Source organism: Equus przewalskii, chromosome 24 (assembly GCF_037783145.1).
Source record: "Equus przewalskii isolate Varuska chromosome 24, EquPr2, whole genome shotgun sequence".
Lineage (NCBI taxonomy): Eukaryota > Metazoa > Chordata > Mammalia > Perissodactyla > Equidae > Equus > Equus przewalskii.
In genome coordinates, this window is record NC_091854.1 from 27,458,088 (window position 1) to 27,480,806 (window position 22,719).

Below are 22,719 nucleotides of genomic sequence, written 5' to 3' on the forward strand. Positions count from 1 at the left end.
CAATCCCAAGTGATCCAGGCATGCTAAGGTGCTTGGATTAAAGGTGCTATATAAATAAGCAGGGTTATTTTCAATCTAATATGATAATGAGTGGTAATAGAACTGTGATAGGTGATAACACAGCTTTTGACTTTTTATAGTGTTTTTCTCTCTCTGTTGTAATCATTCTACCTAACTAGTTTCTTAATTAATTATGCTTTTTCAACAGTGATGCCGCTTGACTTCATCCTCTCTTGAGAACATTGGCTATTTAAATTATTATTTAAATATATCCAAATTTGTCATCATTGTAATGTCTAACATAATAATATTAATGACTATCATTAATTGAATATTTATAGTGTGCCATGATTCATTTGGTAAGTATCTTCAATGTAAGACATTAATACTTTAAATAATCTTATGGAATATATACTATCATTATCCTCACTTTTGTGATAAGGAGCCTGAAGCTTACAGGATTTTCCTCATATTCAAGACTTAGCTCAAATGCCACCTGCTTAAACAACTTTCCCAATCACCTTGTATCAAGGTAATTCTCGATTTCCCATACCCTCAAACCTCACATTCCATCCCTTTACACTGCTTTTTTTAATACATAACTAACCACTGTGTGAAATTATATATGTTTATACGTTTGCTGTCTGTTGCTGTTCTCTCTTCCAACTGCAAACTAAGATCCATAGTGCTGTGTGCTCTTTTGATCACACTGTATCTCTAACGTCTGAAACAGTACACAGCACAGAGTCAACACTTGATAAATGATTGATGCTGAAAGAATAAGTTAATGAAACAATTGACTTGGAAATAATCCTTGGAGCTGAGAAGAGAGCCCAAGTCTTCTTACTTCTATCACAGGTCTCTTTGCACCATGTTATGTAAGACTGTACAAGAAAACTGAATTTTGTGCATTTTTAGAGTTTGAGATTTGAAATACTGAGATTTTCTCTTGTTTTTTTTTTATAGCTACATAGTTTATCTTACATTATTGAGCTGGCAAGATTAAAAGGGGAAGTTTTTAATTTGCTAAAAGAGCAATCTGTTTGCAAGGACTGTATTCAGATTGGCTCTCCTGCTAATAAATCAAGTTCATTAGTTTGTGAGAGCTGCAATCTTCATTGGACAATACGCTATCATCACGAATTTCAAATTACGATACTCTTAAGAATACATTTATTTTCATTTAATTTAAAAATTTCTTAAAATTCACACTTTTACTCTCCTTTCTTGGATTAGTCGGGAGTAGTAAAACCTTACTCTGTGTCTACATAGATCTTGAAATGGCTCACCCTCTTTGAGCCTGAAAATTGACCTTTGATGAAACCTCTTTTGGCTTATTTTGTTACAAATTAGAAGAACTTAAGGAATGAGAGCTCAGGCACTGAATTTGAATTAGAATGACTTTTAAAAGTACAAGTCTTATTCCACTACTGGGTATTTATCCAAAGAACATGAAATCAATCGTTCAAAAAGATATACGCACCCCTACGTTCATTGAAGCATTATTCACAATAGTCAAGACCTGGAAGCAAGCCACATGCCCATCAACAGATGAATGGATAAAGTTGTGGTATATACAATGGAATACTACTCAGCCATAAAAAAGACAAAATAGTGCCATTTTTGACAACATAGATAGACCTTGTGGGTATTACACTATGTGAAATAAACCTGAGAAAGCCAAATACCATATGATTTCACCCATATGTGGAAGATAAATAAATATATAGATAAGGAGAACAGATTAGTGGTTACCAGAGGGGAAGAGTGTGAGGAAGGATGAAAGGGGCAAAGGGGCACTATATATAGTGACAGATGAAAACTAGACTATTGGAGGTGAACACAACGTAGTATATACAGAAACTGAAATATAATAATGTACATCTGAAATTTACACAGTGTTGTAAGCCAGTATGACCTCAATAAAATAATTTTTTTTTAAAGGAGTACAAGTCAATCAGCCAAGAAGGCTGCAGAGGTGAAATTATGTCCTTTGTGATCGTGCCCGGCAGGGGTCCTAACGGCTCCATCTGACAAGCTTGGCTGCTTTACTTCCCCAGCACCCTATACCCGGGTGGCTAAGACTGGGACTGAGCTGCAACTAGAATTTGCACAGCTCCTCTGCAGACATTACTAGCCCAGTATATTAGCAACGGATGCCAAAGGAGGGCACTGGGCTTTATCAACTCCGGTTTGAAAATCCTGTAGTTGCAAAGCATCTGCCACATGTTCTGCTTTGGCTTCAACTGTTTCTTATTTTGTTTAAAAATTCCTGTTGGGTAGAAACAAAAGTCATGGCAGGATTTCTCAGTAAGTGAATTTTATCATATAATCTTAAGGTTCTCATGTGGGCACATAACTGTTCCTAAATGAGAATGCATACATAGAGAATACCACATGTACTACCAAGCTTGGCATTTAACTTTCTCTTACCAACGGTGATGAAGTGCATGTGCTCAGAATTAAAACTTTAGGAAGAGTGCAATGCACTGAGTACCCAATCTGATAGCTGGCCTTAGCCTGCCGGATCTCAGAGCTGAGTTGAACCTAGAGGCAGGTAATTCTCCAAAGGTGGCATGAGGCAGCATAACCATGACTGTGAACCAGAATTACTGTTAAGAAAGTCGATTCAGGGAATCAAATTCAAAGAGGGTTAAAGAAAAATAATTATGAAAAATAATTCTGACATTTGTTAAAGATGGACATGAAGACTTCATTCAAGGGACTACTGCAATGGGGTTTTTCAGTAGAGAGAGATTGAGCTCAACCCCAAATGGAAGGAAAAGTGAGGATTTATAGCCAATGAGCAGGGTGGGGGGTCTATGGATGGAAAATTACTGAAAGAAAATATCAGAAGTAAGGGGAGCTTCTGGTTAAACAAGACAGGATTCTTGTTGAAGGCAGACCAGAGTGATCAGGTATCACCTGGAGGGTGATGGGGAATAAGGAATTTGATCAGCTCTTGGAGCTATCAGATATATAGGGTGGAGGATTCTCAATAAACTGACCCTACAGGATTCTTGCTCTTGTGGACAAGTCCCAAGGATGGGGCCAAGTCAAAAATGGACTCAGATGAGCCTAACTAAAGTTTGGTTAAAGAAAGAGAGTCTTTGTCAAGGCAAATATTGAAACATTATACATATAAGGGGATGTTATTTTTTTTCTTTCAATATATTAGGATTATGTCACAAAAATATAGATGGGAAGTCTTCAATAATTTTCTACCTACTTACTCAAAAAAATAATAGACATGCTTGTTTATTTGATGCTTGTTAGGAACCAAAATATGCTCCTGTTAGTGCTTGTCTAGTCACCAAATGATGGAAATACAACTGCATCTATTTTTGCAGAAGCATTTTCATCAAGCCATGTGGAGCCCCTGGGAGGATCAGTCCTCATGAAGCCACTGAGGGGCAGTTTGGGTTAGTTTAGGTGGTCATAGTCCAGGCTAAAGAAGCCGTGGGGAAAGATAAAGACAAGGCCCTGGGAGGATCGGGGACTTTATTCTGCTCAAAGGTCAGGTCCTGTCCCCCTGATCTCCTACAAGTGACTGGAAGGAAAATTGTACCAGAGAGCTCTGCTGATGGGTTGATGGATTGGTTGATTTATTTATATACAGTCATTTATTCATATACTTCAGGCTAAGCCTGTGCTAGTTATAGGGGATTCTAAGAGGAGCAATGTGTTCCTGTCTTTACAAAGACAGTTTTCTCATTCTTGTTCAGTGGTATGGAAATGCTTGCAATATCACGAAACTAGACAGAAGTCTGGAGGGACTGGTGCACAGAACAGTGGGGTCTAGAAAAGCAGCACAGCACGTAGTTAGAGCACGGGCTCCAGACTCAGAGCTGAGCACGCATCTGCAACTTACAAGCTGTGTGACTTTAACCGAGATATTCACCCTCCCTTTGCCTCAGTTTCCTCATCTGTAAAATGGGCATGAACTTACCTTACAGGGCTAGTTTCAGGACTAAATAGGTTAATATTTTCAAAGTGCTTGGCACGTGGTAAGCATTAAAGAGGTTTTGTTAAATAAATAAAAATAGGAATCTGGAAAGGCAGGAAAGAAGATTGGACAGGAATAAAAATGAACATTTTTTGAGTGTTTATGAATACTAGACATTGTATGGCACTTAACTTTTAACTGTCACAGTCACATGAGTCAGTAGGTTTATGATTTCCATAATACAGAGCTTCTCGAGTTCCACACTATCGACATTTGAGAATGGGTAATTCTTTATAGTGGGAGCTGTCCTGTACATTGAAGGATATTTAGCAGTATCCTTGGCCTCCACTCACTAGATGCCAATAGTACTCCTCCCCCAAGTTGTAAAAATCAAAAATGTCTCCAGATTTTGACTAATGTCCCTTGGGATGCATAATCATTCCCTGTTTGAGAATCACTGCTAGAGTCAGAAAAATGAGGTTGAGAGAGTTTAAGCAATTTTTTCAAAGTCACACAGCGAATGATGGTAGAACTGCAATGAGAAAGTAGTTTGTACGACCCTTGTAAAGACAAGGGTATAATGAATAATGTCCTGTAAAGATGAGGACATAATGAACAAGGTTTAATAAAATTTCTAGTCTCAGGTTGTGAAATCCATGCTGTGGTAATTGACTTGATTATTCATTCGGCAGTAGGATTAACTTGACTAGATGTGTGTTTGGTATATATCATGGCACATGGATTGAGGGAAGGAAGAAGAGAAAAGTGAGAGTTATACAATCATCCAGAGGAGATGTGATGAGGATGTAAACTCAGGCTGGGTAGAACAACAACGAAAAATCAATGAATGAAACAACTGCAGAGAACCATTTGTTGAGCTGCTGCATTATTGCATTCAGCCTACGTGAAGAACTCCAAATGCCTTTTTGACCTGACGTTGGCAGGCTCTCGCAAGATAAACATAAGAAACTGTCATTTAACTCCACATTGGAGGGAAAGTGGCTCAGGTCCTGATAGATTAATTACAAGCACACAGGGTCATGCAGATGGTCAATGGTTCTCAGTCCTTCAATTTAATCCCTGGAACACCCAGTCCCCTCACACTTCCTTCCAATCTAAATGGTCTCCCATTACTGACTGCAAGAGAATGGATATTTACAAAGCTAATCAATATCAGTTTAATATATCTGCTTCAATCCACTTTACTTGATGGCATGAAACTACCCTGAATAGCCTTTTCAAATAGGCAAGGTTCAGATCTTCTCAACTACAAGTCTGATATTAATCCCTTCTTCCTCTTTTCCTTTGTCTCTCTGCCTTCCCTCCCTCTCTCATCATCTCTTTTCCTCTTCCTGTTCTTTGTGTGATACAGATTGCACAAAGCACACTGAACTTAATAATTGTAATAATAGGATCAACAAAAACAGCTATCATTTACTGAATATTTGCTATGTTCCTGGCACAATTTTAAGCTCCCTGCATTTATGAACTCATTTAATCCTCACCACAACCTTATAAGGAGGATGGAGTTCTTATCCCCATTATACAGATGAAGAGCCAGACATACTTACCTACCAGCATTATCAGAACTAAACAAGCTAATTGTACACCAGCAAACTGCAAAACACAACAGATTTGAGCTGTTGTTATTAATTCATTTTTATGACTTAATTATCCAACAAAGTAAAATCTGACAACTCTACTTAACCCAGACCCTTAAAACCTACAAACAATAATTGGAATGGAGAGCAAATGCTTGCTATTTAACACGGCTTGTTCTAACAAATAACAAGAGCTCTATAGTTCCTGTTTACTTAGTTGAAAATGAGTTTCTGGTCAGGCATAATTAGGATTAAGGACTAACTGGACTTGAAAAATGATTGAACGTAAGTGTCATCTATCTGGCCAATAGAGCCATATTAAAAGAATTAACCTGAATGACTGACATGTGCTGGTGTATTTGATTTCTGTTCTCAAAATCCTGAGGGATGGACTTAGTGAGAAATAGATTCTCCACAAGAGGCCAGTTTTGTCACCCGGCCAGACCTTATCACAGCTATTAAGACTAAGTACAGAAATCGGGCTAAGGGGAATATGCTGTGATGCTATGAAAATCTGATTTTCTCTTTAAAGTCTAAACCATTTCACCCCCCTACACACACACCCACTCTATATCTTGTCTCACATTCATCACTACCTTCGTAAGTACAGTCTCGAAACTTAGTTCTTTCTTTTCCATGGCATTCAAGTTAGAATATTTGTATAACTGGTTTACTCAATTACCATAGAATTCCTGGTGCTCAGAGCCAGTGGTCTTACTTCTGTCTTCATCCCTTCAATCATTCCGCACCACCTTCCACTGAACTTTTTTCACTTTTCTCTTCTTCACTCCTAAAATTTTGTTTCTTTAAAATATTCAGTTTAGATTTTTCATCTCAGCCTTTTCTCTCTTTCCTCTCCTCCCCCCTCCTTCTCTTCTCCTTCCTTCCATCTTTCTTCCTTTCCTTCTCTCTCTCGTCTTTCTCTCTGTCTCTGTCTCTCTTTCCTTTTATTCTTTCCCGTGGACTCAAATGCTATATTTATCTAGGTGATGCTTGGATTCAAATGCTACATCTGTCTTTATACTGTTCTGATAGTCCTCAAAATAACGGATGCCTCCCTCTCTGGGCCAAACTATAATTTGATTTCTCTGGCTGCAATTAAAAAGATATTTCAGCATACCAATAAACCAAATCCAGTGAAATGTTTTTACCTTCTCTTCATGCTCCATTAAACAAATGCCAAGAAATACTGCACTCAGCTCTTTGTCAAAGGTGGGATTTGTCAATGTTCTAAGAAGTTCTGGCAGGGCAAACTTATTGAAAAGAGTGCCTATAGAGGAATCTTTGCCGGTAGTCTAAAAACAAGCTCCTGTGGGCAACTCTTTATTGAGGTAGAAGGGGCTGTTCTGATTCCTTTCATTGTCCTCCTTGTGCAGACAGTAAGAAACATCCAAGCATAATTTTGTGTTGCTTTATTCCATATTCAAAGGGACATATTTTCCTACAAGTTGTTTATTTAGGCATAAACACAAAAAGATAAACAGGCATGCTTTCTAAGTAAAACGGCTTTAAGGAGGAGGTTTGCACATGCTGTGTATCTCAATGTAGGGAAGCAGCTCACCTTTTTGGAAAGGGCACTCACATATTGACAATCTCTTTACTCAAGTACAAGAGAAAATAGTCATGCTTGTTAATTCTATTTGCTTTCCATGAAAAGGAAAAATTGCTACAAAACTCGGTGGTGTGATGGAGTGGATTCTCTCAGAATTGCCCTTTACACTATGATATTTGAGCTCCAGATGTATTTCCACTCCGCTAGGCAACGCCAAAGAGGTAGCAGGCAGATTTCTTCATCAAGTTGTATATGGAATTAAATGTATTAATTTAACCTCAAAATCTGCTCCATGACCATATTTCCAATCTCAAATTACATAGTCAACATCAATTTAATCCCTCAAACTAGAAACCTCAGACTCGATTTTCTCTTCTCTTTCTTTACCCCACATAAGCAATCCGTCCCACATCCTGTCGTCAGGCATTGTTTATTGAGCACTGAGTGCGTGGAAGTTACTAAGACGTCCCCCTTTCCTATTCTCATTGCACGCTTTAGTGAGCTCTCCTGTCAACTCTTGCTACAGTCACCGCACTGGCATTCTAGCCTCCAGTTTCTCAATTTTCCAATTTTACCATTCAGCTCTGTCCTTTCTGCAACTCCGGCCTTAGCTCTTCTTATTTCCTTCTTTGGATATTTTTCTGAACTTTTCTATTTTTTAGAGCTTTTCGCACTTAGTTTTCCTTCTCCCCAGTTCCTGCTCATATTTCATGTCTTCACATAGATGTCACTTTTTTCCTATTGCTGTCCTTCACTAACCACTCTCTTCTGAAAAACCAAAAATAAAATAAATCTGAAATCCCACAGAAGCTGGGTTCGGCAATCTCCCTGACGTGTTCCAAAGGGCTTTCTCTTTCCCCACCACGGTGCTCATCTCACTTGGCATCGTCACCGCTCTCTGGTGTGTAGATATACCGTGGAGCCAGGGGGTACATGAGGATATAAAGCACTCCTTTCTTGCTCGTGTAGCCCAGTACTTTGCACAGAACAAGGTTCAATAAATATTTGTTGAATAACTGATGAATGTCCCTCTGTTCCTCATTTATTATTTCACACTTTTATTTATTCATTCAGCAAACACATGTTGTGTACCATTGTTTAAGACACTGTGTTAGGTGCCAGGTATGAAAAGTTACAGTCTTGTCATTTCCTACTGAGATCATTTCAAGCTTCATCTAAAAAGTAAGACTTCCCACAATTGGATTCCTCCTTGTCTTTCTAATTATCATTTCTTCTTTCTTCCATAAGCGCTTGTCCATAAAACCCGTCATACCACTCACCATTCACACTCATCAGCCTGCTCAATACCCAACTGTCCCACAGACAGTTGTAACTCTGTGATTTTACTCTTTCTCCTTCTTCAATATTAAATGTACACCAATAAATTAATTTTTGAATTCATTAATCTAACAAATACTTATTGTTTGTTAACTGGATATATGTAGTTGCTGTGTTAAGTGCTGTGGGTATGCGGGTTGATACACCCCAATGTGCCCTCTTTCTAAACTTGTTCTGATAATTTTGAACTTATCTATGCATCCACCAGGTTCTCCGCTCACCTTCTCCATGCAAACCTTCCTGATAACCCAATTACATCTAACTCTCCCTCTCCTCTTGTTTTCCCAAATTTCCAAATCCACTTAGTACTTACTTCATTCTGCGTTGTCTTTGAAATCAGCCCCTCTCTGCCATATCTCCCAAAAGACAGGGGACATGTCTGATTCACTTCCTGATCTCCCAATACTGGACTCATGTACGCTTGAAATAAAGGCTAAATAAACATGGTCCACACAAATCAGAATTACCCCTAATAGCAATTGCTCGCCAAAGAGAAAAGTTGCCTGAGCATTTCCTTTGGGACGTAATAAAGCAAAAGATTTACTGTATCCTGGCTAGCCTGTCACAGTGTGAACTCTGTCCGGCTCGTATCTGCATTCTTGGCACAGAGCACAGTGCCTCAACTTACCAGGTACTCAAATGCTTCGTCAATGAATAAATAAACCAGTTTATTCATCTTTTGTTGACTAGCTATGTGACTAAAATAAAACCCAACTCTTTGAGCTTGTTTCCTCATCTATAAAATGGTATAACAAGTCTTTGCTCACAAGTCCTCTGTGAGGCTTAAACAACTAGGTTAGACTTCACTTGCTGAATGTTGTGTTATTGTTATCTGTTGTTAATTTTAAAGTCACATCTTGAGAGTCATAAGCACAACTAAGGTCAGCGTGATTTGTGTGCTCACTGATGAGACAATTTAAGTGAGCGCACTATTAGTCTTCTACAATTTCTCTTAATTTCCTCTGCTCAAAAATGTATACATGGGGCTGGCCCCGTGACTGAGTGGTTAAGTTCATGCACTCCACTTTCGTAGCCTGGGGTTCGCTGGTTCAGGTCCTGAGTGCAGACCTATGCACCGCTTATCCAGCTGTGCTGTGACAGCGTCCCACCTAGAGGAACTAGAATGACCTACAACTAGGATATACAACTGTGTACCAGGGCTTTGGGAGGAAAAAAAAAAAAAGAGGAAGTTTGGCAACAGATGTTAGCTCAGGGCTGATCTCCTACAAAACAGAAAAGAAGCCTCCATTAAAAAATACAAAAAAAGCTTTCATTAAAAAGAAAAATGTATACAGAAAATTGAAAGTAGGTTATGTTTCATGTCCCCTCTTTTACTTCCTGGAATTCTGAAATATGGGTCATTTTGACAAGGAAGTTTCAATGTATTTCATAAATATGAAATCTTAGGATTGGTTGGGATCATTATACTTATATTATTCTTTCTCCTCTTAATCAATGAAAAAGCTCATTTTCAACAGTCATGACTTGATGGTCACCAAATCTCAGCTTTAATACCTCTGATACTGTAAGATGTCTTGTCTTCCATTGTGGTGAAATTTTGCCTTTTCTCAGTTTTCCTATAGCTGCCAAGAATTGTTCTTGTTCCCTCTTCTAGAACTGCACTGGACAAATCTAATTCTCCTTTGGATATTTGAACTTTCACTCTCTTAAGAGAGTGATTAATTCATCCTTATATATTTTTTACCCAGCTAAGTATTTCCAGGTCCTTCAACCAGTCTCATCCCATATCGTTCCTGAATTCTCTGGCATTCTGATTGTCTTCTTCCTAAATCAGATTAAATTATATTTTCTGTTAAGCATTGTCACATAATTTGTGGGGCCCAGTACAAATGAAAATGTGGAGCCCTTTGTTAAAACAATAGTCATAATTTCAAGACAGCAAGAGCAGAGCTTTAAACCAACTGCAGAGCCCTTCTGGGAGAGGGACCCCATGCAACCGCACAGGTTGCAAGCTGATGAAGCCGGGCCTGATTCTATGGAGAAATTTCACTTACCCAGCCTTCTATGACACTGCAGAAGGTATTATGAACCCTATTGTGTGGTCACATTGCACATTGATATTTTCCTTTGCACATGCTGACATAAATTCTAGTTAATGGAGGATAGTCCTGATTCACACCTATTGCCACACTCTGCTTATTAGTATAGTATTCCTTTGCAATCTCAAAGTGTACTCATTTGGATGTTGAATTATATAGATACCCTACCTCTGAAAGGAGTTAAATCTATACTGTCTGCTCTGTTTCCCGGTCCTTCACAGTGCCTGTAAAATAACTGACTGCTTAATAAATGTTAAGTGATACTCGTCATAATGTGAGATCTTGAGAAGAAAAGTTTAACACATTACCAATTAACACAAAATTTCGATTTTCTTTAAGTTTTGTGTCATAATGTTACATATTGACATCTATATCTCTCCACAAATAGTTGGTTCCCTTTCCATACTTTTCGTTCCGTTCATACACTCCCACTCATGAGGATTTCCTGGACTTCATCATGTAGAACGATCATTTCTGATCCTTTTGTGCCTTTCTGTAACTTTGTTGTTCTTATCTATTTAACGACACTTACTACAATTGAATTATATATTTTTTTATCAGCCTAGTTCCACAAATAGCCTGTCAGACCCTATTGGACGGGAATGTTATTCATAATGGTGATCCACATCTTTGTGGGTTCTTAACATATGCTTTTGGAGTAAGTAAAGGGAAGCAAGAGAAGTAGGTGACAGTTTCAGCTTGAATTTCCAAGGTGAAATTCTGTTTTGATAGTTCTTGTGTAATATACATGGTGTGTATAACTCAGGAGTTTTGTAAAACTCTCCCTTCTGCCTGCTAGAGAAAATTGCACTACAGCAACATAGGACTCGAGTTTGAATAGAATCCTCTTATCAGACTAAAAATATTCTTGGAATCATGGTGCATAGGCAGAGAAAAGAGAACAACACAAACCAGAACTCATAGGCCAGAACTCAAAGGGAAGTCACTCTCAAGTTTTAGGGACGTACTAGCACAGCGTCCAACACATGGTGGGCACTCAACAAATCGCAGCTCCTGCTTGATTTAATTTGATACTGTCATTTGATTCAAACAGCAAATCCACATAATATGTGCTGAGACCCAGTTCTGTGGACGGGGCACTACAGTGAATGTAGATCAACATATTTCTAGAACTCCCCACCACTGACTGACTATATGACCCTGGGCAACTCGTTTAGCTTCTCTGGGCTTGAATTTTGTCTGTAAAATTATACAATCAGATTTTTAAAATCATATATTTCTTTGACGCTCCAAGATTCTCTGATTATGTGGGTTTAGCGCCGTTGTTGTAGTATAGGGTACACACCTGAGCTCTATATGATTTGATTATATAGGGCTTTGAAAGTCAAGAAAAAGAGTCAATTATAATACAGATGGCAAAATAGACTCACACATTTATAGGGCTTTGTAAATGTCATAGATAGCATTAGAAATCAGTGGGATAGAACTACCACGTGATCCAGCTATTCCACCCCTGGCTATTTATCCAAAGAACATGAAAACACTAATTTGAAAAGATATTTGCTATGTTCATTGTAGCATTATTTACAATAGCCAAGACTTGGAAACAACCTATGTGCCCCTCCGCAGATGAATGGGTAAAGAAGACGTGGTATATATACACAATGGAATAGCACTCAGCCATTAAAAAGATGAAATCTTGTCATTTGCAACAACATGGATGGACCTTGAGGGTATTATGCTAAGTGAAATAAGTCAGATGGAGAAAGCCAAGTACTGTATGATTGTGTTCATATTTGGAAGATAAAAGTAATAGCAACAACAGCAACAGCAAACAAACATATAGATGTGGAGATTAGATTGGTGGTCACCAGAGAGGAAGCGGAGAGGCAGGAAGGTGAAAGGGGTAAGGACACGTGTATGGGGACGGAAGGTAATTAGTCTTTAGTTGGTGAACATGATGTAGTCTACACAGAAATCAAAATATAATGATGTTCACCTGAAATTTATATCATATGATAAACCAATGTTACCTCCATAAAAATAAAATAAAATAAAAAGAAATCAGTGGGAAATGGTGAGATATTAATTAAATCGTACTGGGACAATTGGTTTATATATGGAAAAAAATAATATCAGAATCCTACTCCATACCATATACAAAAGAAAATTCCAGATTGATTAAAGACAAAAATATGATAAGCAAAACTTTTAAACTTTTAATAGAGAATATAGAGACAATAATTTTGTCCTAATTGGGAAAGATTTCTTAAGTAAGGTGAGGAAAAAAAGTAAGAAACCATAAATAAAAGAATCAATAAATTGATCCCATAAACAAAGTTAAAAGAGAAACCACACACTGGGATAAGATATCTGCAACGCGTGTAACAATAGAAGATTAGTATTTGATATAAAGAAAATCTACAAATCAGTAAGTAAATGACAAGCAACCCATTAGACAGATGGATAAAAGATATGGAGAGAAGGTAAAAGCTAAAAGACGTAAATACATGAAAGGATGCTCAATCACACATTTTCACGCCCATCAGATATGTGAAATTAACAGAAACAGACTCATAGATATAGAGAACAAACTGTTGGTCACCACACGGGAGGGGAGTGGTGGGCGAAATAGTTGAAGGAGATTAAAAGGTAAAAACTTCCAATTATAAAATAAGTCACGGAGATGTAACCTCCAGCACAGGGAATATCATCAATAATATTGTAATAACGTATTTTACAGATGACAGTGTGATGATCATTTTGTAATGTATAAAAAATCAAATCACTATGTTGTACACCTGAAACTAATATAATATTGTATGTCAGTTATACCTCAATTTAAAAAAGTCTGCTAACACCAAGTGTTGCTCAGGACGCAGGAAAGTGGGAGTGGGAGTGGGAGTGGTAGTGTCAGTGGAGGATAGCATTGTACTCAGAGGTGGCGGGTCAGGTGGCCTTACCAGGATTTGGGAGGAAGCTGTTTAGGGCGCTGTCATTTTAGACGAAGGTTGTTGAAATATGGATAGGACTTTAACAGATTGAAATTTTAACAGTAGAGCAAGCATGTAAGGCCTCGAGTCACAGAGATCTGAGAGGTTCCTGAAGTTGATCCCTTTAACAGACAAAACTTGTGCCGGCGAAAGCAGTAGAATGCAAATAGTTACAAAGTCTCGGTTAACTTAAGCACCCTTTGCCGTTGCCCTACCATGAACTGCTTTATTTCATGCTTGTCCTGGATTTGCCTTCTAGGCCCTTGTGCCGCTAACTGTCTTGCTTTATTCCCTTGGCGTAGCTTTTCCAGTAATAGCTCTCCCCCAGTGGCTCTGCTGTATTATTTAGTCCTTCCCTCCCCTGGCTGACTGCTATAATTCACAGCATACATGCATGCATATTCATAGCATAGATATAATATATATATCTCTCTGCTCAGAATTCTCCCTCTCCCGTCACTTAGCCATTCCTCCTACTTTCTTCGTCACTCATCGGATGCCAGTTTTAGTCAATTGCTGGCTTCTTCTGCCACAGATTTGGACCTGGGTCACCAGTTTTGGTCCCAGGACCCAAAATAAGTAGCGCATTTTGGGAAAACTTAAGAGTTCCAGGCTGGTTGGAATAGCTTAGATCCATGAAAGGACATCTTCTTGAAGGGTATGTTGGCGTTACGTGATGAGTGACGTGACGGTAGACTAATGGTTCTGCAAATACTTGTTCCACCACATAAAATAACCACTTTGGTTGAATCATTTGTTTTTGTCAACTGATTGTTTCACTCTCGTGTTTCAAATTCAGCAGTTAGTTCTGGCTGATTGTTTTTCATCTCTCTGCTTCGCTAAGAAAACAAGATTCCTTTCCACTCTTCAGAATTTATCTTGTTCTTTGTGACCCCTCTGCTTTCGTTGGTAAATCAGATAGCTACATTACTTGTTTTCGTCTCTGCCACCAAGACGCTTTCTGTGTCACTGCTAACACCAAGATTGCTTTAGTCTGATGAGTTGTCACTGTATGAAAATGTTTTGCTTTCATGACATGAACGTGTATTCCTGGGAATGCAAATCAAATTAGGCTTGCTAGGCTGAGTCATGGCTGGTTCTGAAATAGTGGAAGAAATAACCAGAGTTTACATGAGGAAACAGTCAGAACTTTGGAGTCCTAGAAACCTAGATTTTGAATCCTCGTCTCAGCCAATTGTGGGAAATTAGAAAAGTTAATTAAACTTTCTGAATTTTAGTTGTATCACTTACATAGTGAACATATTGCCACATTTCCTTAATTTTAAGGTAATATCAAAAACAGAAGACATGTCAGCTAGTAATAGCATTTCACAAAAATGATAGATTATATCAAATGCAATGCACACATCAATTATAAAAAAGCATAAACAAGTAGATGTTTTAATATCATGAAAATTTAATAATGACTGTCTTCAAGGTCTTGTAATTAAAAAACGAAGTTTTATTCATAGTAGGCACATCCTTAGGTATGTGTGGCAAATAGAAAGCATTCAAAAAATGGTAGCTGTTACCATTATTCAACTGAAATATCAGCTGATATTTTGCTATTGTTTAAAATGTAATAAAAACTTCATCTGAACCAAGAAACTTCATGTCCTGTCTAATGTCCTTTTAGTATTTCTGCACATCCCTGTGGCTTCATGTCCTGCCTGAATGTTCTCCTTCCACGTTCTTGCCTCTCTCGAGCTCTGCCTCATGTCTCATTTTCCATGGGTGTTCTCTCGTCTCTGATTTTCCCCACATTCACTCGGGTTTTTGTGTATATGGTAGACTTCACCAAATGTTTAGAGTAACTGGATTTTATTACCCTAAAATATTAAAAATAACCTATAAACTAGTCATTTTTGTTTATAAAATCTTGGCTGCCTGGTCACCAGAAGTTTCTCCTTAGTTACATTCTTCCTCAGACTCTGGAATTCTGCCACGTTGCTGATCTGTTCTTTCACGAGCACCTTCTCCATTCTCTACTTTCTCCTTTATGAAAACTGGGCAATTTCTTATGCAGAGTACATTTTTTTCCTGTGTACATTGAATTGTATCCTTTTAACTTATGTGCTGGGAATCCTACCTTCTACATCCAAAAGATTGACCAATGTATATTCTGACACAAAGAATTATCTCCTTAAACATAAGTCTGATGCTGGTTAGCAATATATTTTCCCAAACAGGTACAGTTCATGCAGAATGTATTTAATGTCTAAAATGTTAAATCCAGCTTCCCATCTATGCTTTACCCGCACCCAGGCAACGGAGCATGGCTGGAGGGAGACATAAACCATGCTGATTGGTTTTACTTTAGATTTATGACCATGAACTTCAGATGTGCCTTTAAGGCTGCCTGGAAATCATACCATCTTCCCTTATTCTCCTCACTGCCCCCATTCTCCTAAATGACCATTTCACGCTTTCCTCTCTTTCTTTAACATCACAACACCAACCCTTCTTCTTCATTCTCTCTCTTTGATCTCTAGCTTGGATCTTGCGCCTTGGTAATCTCATCCATTCTGACGGCTTTTAATATTAACTATGTGCTAATACTATACACACATGTACACATAAACATGTGTGCACATATGCACACACAGACATACCCACATGTACATACACATGCACATGCATGCACACACACACAAACACAGCTAGGATCAGCTCCTCCCTCACCACTCTTTCCCTCAAGCTTCCTCCTATGTATCCAGCTGCCTACGTGATAGCTCCACTTGGATGCCAATTGGTATCTATATCTCAAACCTATGTCTAAAACTGCCGCTTCCTCATCCTCCTCCACAGTCTGCTCCATTGGCTATCTTCCAAATCTTAGTTGATGCCAGCTCCATTCTTTCAATCCTCCAGGTCTAAAATCTTAAAGTCATCCTTGATGCCTCTCTGTCTATCATACGCCATTTCCAAATAGCAAATTCTGTTAACTTTACCTTGAATACAGGAATTCAAACACTTCTTGGGGCCCTCTCTGCTACTTCACACCATCATCTCTTTACCAGATTATTACAGTAGCCTCTTAATTGCTCTATTTTCTATCTCCCCATGTGCCCTCCTGCAGACTCTTCTCAAGAGTATCCAGAGAGATCCTGTTAAAATCTAAGTCAATCCTATCAAGCCTCCATTCAAAATTCTCCAATGGCTCCCCAATCTCCCAGAGTAAGAGCTGAAGCCCTTGTAATGGTCACAAGGCTCTGGTAATCTCCATAGCCCCCATTCCCTCTCTGTCCTCATCTCCTGCCATTTGCTTCTCACTCTACTCCAGTTATACTGAGAGCTTCATTGCTCCTGGAACTCACTAGGTACACTCCTTCCTGAAGCTCTCTGCAGTGGCTGCTCCCTCTGCTAGAATGCTGTCCTTCAATATTCACACAGCTCATAGCCTCACCTCCCTTAAGTTCTTCCTCAAATGTCATCTTCCCATTGTGACATGCTTTCACTACTTTATGTTAGAGACTTATGAAAAAAGGACTTTGGGAACATGTAGGAGACTGATTTGGAAAATACGAATGCTCTTAAACAATGTTTTCACAGCTAGTAGGACATAACTGGGGAAGGAGCAAGGAGAGTGTAATCTGAATAATGGGGGTGACATGCACAGTCCGGGGAAACGAAAGTCTTTTCATTTCTTTCCAATACTGTATGACTTTGAGCAAGTCAATTTAAAAGGAGTGTGCCCCTCAGGTTAGGGATTCCTGTCTGTTGTATTCACTGCTACAGCCCTAGTACCTAGAACAATATCAGGCCCATGCTGGATTCACAATATGTCTTTGTAGAGTGAATGAATAGACTTCTTATTATAAAATGAGAACTTTTGCCAAATGAATTTTAAAGTCTTTTTCAGTTCCATTATCCTAGTTATAATGGGCTTGTTTTGAATTAGTGTAAAGAGCTTCATAGTGATTTGACCAGCCTCAAAACAAAATGGTTGTTAGAGGAATTGGTTGTCTCCCCATCCAACAAGGTTTTCAGTGTCTAAAGATCTACATGAGCACTTTCCAAGACACTATACAAAATTTTTCTGAATTTGATCAGAGGTTTACTAATGGCTGTCTTGACTCTGATGCATGTAAGCATGACTCTTCCAAAAAAAATATACATGTGATCCTCTCAGAAGCCATCCTTGAACAAAATAAATTTAAGCTTTGCAGCTCTGTGCCTCTTCTGGATAGATCTCTGGTTGGCCTATAGTTTTATGTGCTGTTATTGTCAAATGCGCTTACCTGAATCTAGGCTGCATTTTATGGCCACATGAATATCTAAATTACAATCAGGCTTAAAAGAGAAACTCAGCAAAAGTATTTAAAAATTACAGCCGTGGTTCTGTGTGCTCTAAACATCCTCAAGTGATAACGAATATCACAAAAGAAAAAAAGAAGGACAACTTTCATTTTGTTGAAATTAGGTATGCTACTGTCAGATAGTGTATACACGACTCCATTAGCAGATAGTACTGATGATGGGGCCACAGAAACATTGTTTATATTTTAAATTCAACAGCCTCTCAAACCAGCTGACCCTACTCAACCCTCCCCACTGTTGGAGTGCCATTTGACCACGAACGAAGGCCCACAGGACCAGGCCACGATGCCGAAGCAGGAGCTGCCTGCACTGGCCATCTGCCACGCGGTGGACAGTTTCATCTGGATTATTTCTACTCAAAACTTTTGGCTCTTGTTTCATCCAATCCTGACAAATCCCTTTAGTATTAGGCTCTACTCCAAATATTTGTAAAGCTTTCCACTGCCTCCATACTCTTTCCCTGAGGGTGTTATGGCAGAGGAAACTTTAAGCTGTTGCATGTTGATTATTTCTGCTTGAACTCACTCCTACCATGTGAGCTGGGCAAGAGGATGTATGAACTTTTGAGGGCTTTTCTTTGGGCTTTTTACCTTAAACCCAAACTAGAGCCAATCCAAGCACTCTGTGCTTCCTTTCCTCTTTGGTTGCATGGGATGCACCATAGCTTATTGGTAACGACCATGGCCTCCAGAAATACGCAGACCTGTGTTCCAACCCTGATGCATAACACCTTGTAAGCTTGGGTACATTAGGTAATCTCTTTAAGCCTCAGTTTTCTCATCTGTTCAATGAGAATAATAGTACCTGTCTCATAGGTTATATGGATAATGGAGGTCATGTGCAGTGAACATAAAGTACCACGTCTAGTATACTTAGTAAGCACTTTATCAGTGACAGTAATTTTAGCGAGGACAGTCCATTCCTTACTTAACCTCCATTTTATCATACCAACTGCTGGATAGGGTAAAGTGCATGATCGTCCAATTTTATGTTTGATCTATTTAACTTTTCTGCTAAAGATTTCACTCCTTTGAAAGGCTATAAGGAGTTATATTCTATGGCAGCCTCATTACTCAATTTTTCTTCCCATATGTCTTTGATGCCAGTGCATCCACATGAAATTAGAGCAAAGAGGGAGGCTTTGTGATCAATACCAATCCCCTTAAACATGCTTATGCTTATTGGACAAGTTGTTTCTAGACCATGTGGTCACCAATATGCAAGCTTTTGAGTTACAACTTTACTTTAAAAATAGAGCTTGGAAAAATAAAATAAAATAAGCATTGTATACAATGTTCTTTTAGGATATCCAGTTAACTTGTCCTTCCGTGAGGCGATGATGTTTCTGGGAACCAATCAGTTGTCTCAGGAGACAGATACATAGAATATTTTCCCTGCTGCCACTGCATAAGACGAGAAGAGAAGAATGACTGATGGGTCCCTGGGGCAATTCAGTGATACTCTGCAAACCAGAAATAGGACACACAGGGGACAGTGACATGGTGAATATCTTTTTATCAGAGCCATGCTACTTATTCCTGTGCTATGAGAAGAGAGCAGGAGGAATGCCTTCTATTAGGATCTCCAGGTCATACCATTGCCAATTGTTGCAAACATTTATGGAACAATATGCTACCCCAGAATTCCACACTGACGAGCCCATGCAATCATTTATTCATTCAGCAGATATTTACTGAGTGCTAGCAAAGTGCCAGGAGCCAAGGAAACATTAACAAGCAGGGCAAACAGAATCCCTGCCTTCAAGGACATTGTAATCAGAAGACAGATAAAATGAGAAGGAGAGTTGCTATAAAGCTCATAACAGGGAGCATTGATAGGCAGAGTTGGGACCAGGGATATTAACTCCTCACTTCTCTCATTTTCATCTCCTGTCTGCCCCCTCACTCACTTCTTCCCCAACCACAGAATGGTGAGTTGCAGGGGAGGAAACTGAGCATGCTCAACCCCTCTGGCTTCTTTTTTGAATAAAGAGCTTATAGGGCTTGTGCTCCCTGATCTTCACTTGCAGAAGAAGACAGCTCAGCAGAGGGACTCTGGCCCTGCAAGGGGAAATCCAGAAATGATGGAGCATTGGTTCAATTCAGGTGTCAGGACCAGAGCTAAACTGCATTCTCCAGTCCATTTGATGGAACTAAAACTGAACTGACATTTTGATATCCATCCATTTGTCCCGGGCTTAATTTCTCGATAGACTCTAAACTCAGAAGAGAAAATAAATGTTATTTATTACTGTGCCATATATCCCATCATCTCGGTGCCTTTGCCAGATATCTGAGAAGTAGATGCAAGAAATTGGCATTTAAGAACCAAATGAATCCATTGGCCAGTAGAGAGATTGAGGTTTTTGGCTTAACCTGAGGAGGCAGTGACATTTTGCAGGGCTTTAGCAAGCTTAGCTGTGTGGGGCTTTGCTTCTGGTGACTGAGGATGGTGATACTTGGAGAATTGTAATAACCAGGGACTGCGCAGGTCTTTGTGACTGACCTTGATGTGATTTAAGAAGACACATAAGGATCAGATCACAGAGGAAAGAGACAATATACATCCTACCTAAACTTTACCTTAAGGTAGGCAAGGTGTCAACACACTGTCTTTTATAGGTCTTGATGGGCAGAACAGGTTTTTTTTCCTGAATTTACTAAATTTCTCAGTAAATACTACAGACAGCTAAGTTCAATGAGGGCTACTGAATACTCATGTGTGTTTTGTGCCAGCATAAGGAACAAATGCAAGCTCATGTACTCCAAATTCTGTTCTTTATGACAATCATGGTTCAGGGCTAAGTGGGGAATGAATAACAGCTAAACTGTAGGATTCGCGCACATTATCTATAGGCTCCTGGGTCATCCTCTCTTCTAACAAGTTGTCCCAGGTTACTGTTCTGATTTATTGGTTATGTAAGTCTTGATCATGGCTTTAGATTACAGAGATTTATACCTTGGTATATATCACAGAAGTGCATTAGTCTTTATTAATTAAGAATTAAATAACACCTTGAAAGGAATAGAAAATCTGCCTTCTTTTTGGATTGACATAGAGAAACAACTCCACGAACTTTTTGCAAACCTATGAGCTAAGAAGGGATGTACCTAGATTACCGAGCCTTTAGAAGTCAAGTTTGCTGAACAGGTCAAAGAGGGACAGATAATTGTAAAATACACTATTTCTTACCATCAGAACAGCAACAGTGGAAAAGTTAAAATTCAAAAAGATTAAAATGAATTAAAAACATGATAGTTATATTATTTCAGGATCAATAAGGATGATGAAGAGCAAAAAATAGAAAAAGAGAGTTGAGTTTTTAGAAGACCAGGGTTACTTCTCTAATGTGAACAGGGCGTTGAGGAGCAGATGGCCGGCGTCTTGGTGCTCACCAGGCCTGTGTAGCTCAGGTTTCAGAAGCATCAACAGCATCATTTACAAGGCAGGAAACTGCACAGAGCTTGTCCAGCATAAACAAATGTGGAGAAGAGGTTTCAAGTGTCAGAGAACTTTTATAGCAAGAAGCAGAGGCAATGACCACAGTGACACGAGACAAAAATGCCTGCTCACAAGATAAGAGGAGCCCCCATCACTAGACAAACACACAGCACAGCCTGAATGCCAGGAATGCAGAGGGGAAAGCAGCAATAGGAGGTTTTGCATATGCCAGATGGGGGAGAAAGGCACGTCTAATAAGATCTGGCGGCTGAAGCCGCCACTCACGCTCAGTTCTAATGTCTTTCTAGGATGGCAGGGCCGTCTGAAATGCTGTTTTCTGACAGCTAAGATGGTGCATAGGCAGATCTTCCCTCCCCACTCTCCCCCTACAAATGGCAAGCCCAGTGCTGCAATTAAACTCATGGAAGATTTTTCTCAACAGAGTTTAATTTCACAGGCTGTAGCCTTCTGATAACTGACATGAATTAACGGGCATCCTGGCAAAATTCTAAAACCAAGATTTCCCTGTATCTCTCCTCTTTCCCTCAGCTACTAAGTTTCTGCTCTCATTTCTGGCAACAGTAATATGGGTCTGGATTGTACAGAGTACTGGGTCCTGGGAACAATATTTCCGCAGAGGCTAGAGATTTGAATTTTTAAATTTTGTGGAGTGAGGTTAATGTTGTGATATTTTTCGTGTCCCAATATTAGAAAAGTTATGGCACATGAGAGGTTTTAGGTTGGATTAACTCTACCTTGAACACGGCTTAGAAGCTATACCCTTTAGTAGAAGACAGGCCAGGTAGCCGTCTACTCAATCCGAACGCTACCCAGGCATCAGGTTGGGGCTCTCTTTGCATCAGACTGAGCAGAAAAAGAAACGGGGTGATTGTAGTTAAAGAATCTTTTACTTTATTTAGTTTTTAACTTCTAAAGAAAAAGGAATGTGACTTTTGGGCTTCGTTTTGTATCCATGTGCTTCATAATAGGAGATGGTTTTTATTCAAATTTGGGACTTCTTTAGGATTGTTTTCAGACAACAAGTCTGCTTATAAATCAGGACTTTTAAAGTTAGCTCCATTCTTGCCCATCTCAGAGCCATTTCAGGCCAAAGTTCTTCCCACCAGTTGCCTGGCAGGACTTTAAAGGATGAGTGGCTGATACAGTGAGGAGGCCTCATGAAGCTGATAGCATGACCATCCTAACCTCTCCCTCTAGTAAAGTAGCTACACCAGTAATTGACCATAGACGTAATGAATAAACTCAGGGAGTTAAAGAAATAAAAAGCTGGGGGCATTGGAGACACACACTTAGTCCACATTCCTAATTTTTCAAATGGGAGGAGGATGGAGAGAGGAGAGAATTTCTACTCTGCTTTCTAGAAGGAAAAGTTTTAGAAGGAAGCCTCTCATCTCCTCTGCAGCCCCAAGGCGGGAAGAGGGCCTTGTGTGACTCATCTGTTTGGGAGGAGAGACTCAGCGCAGCCCTTCTGTTCCCCTCTCCTTTG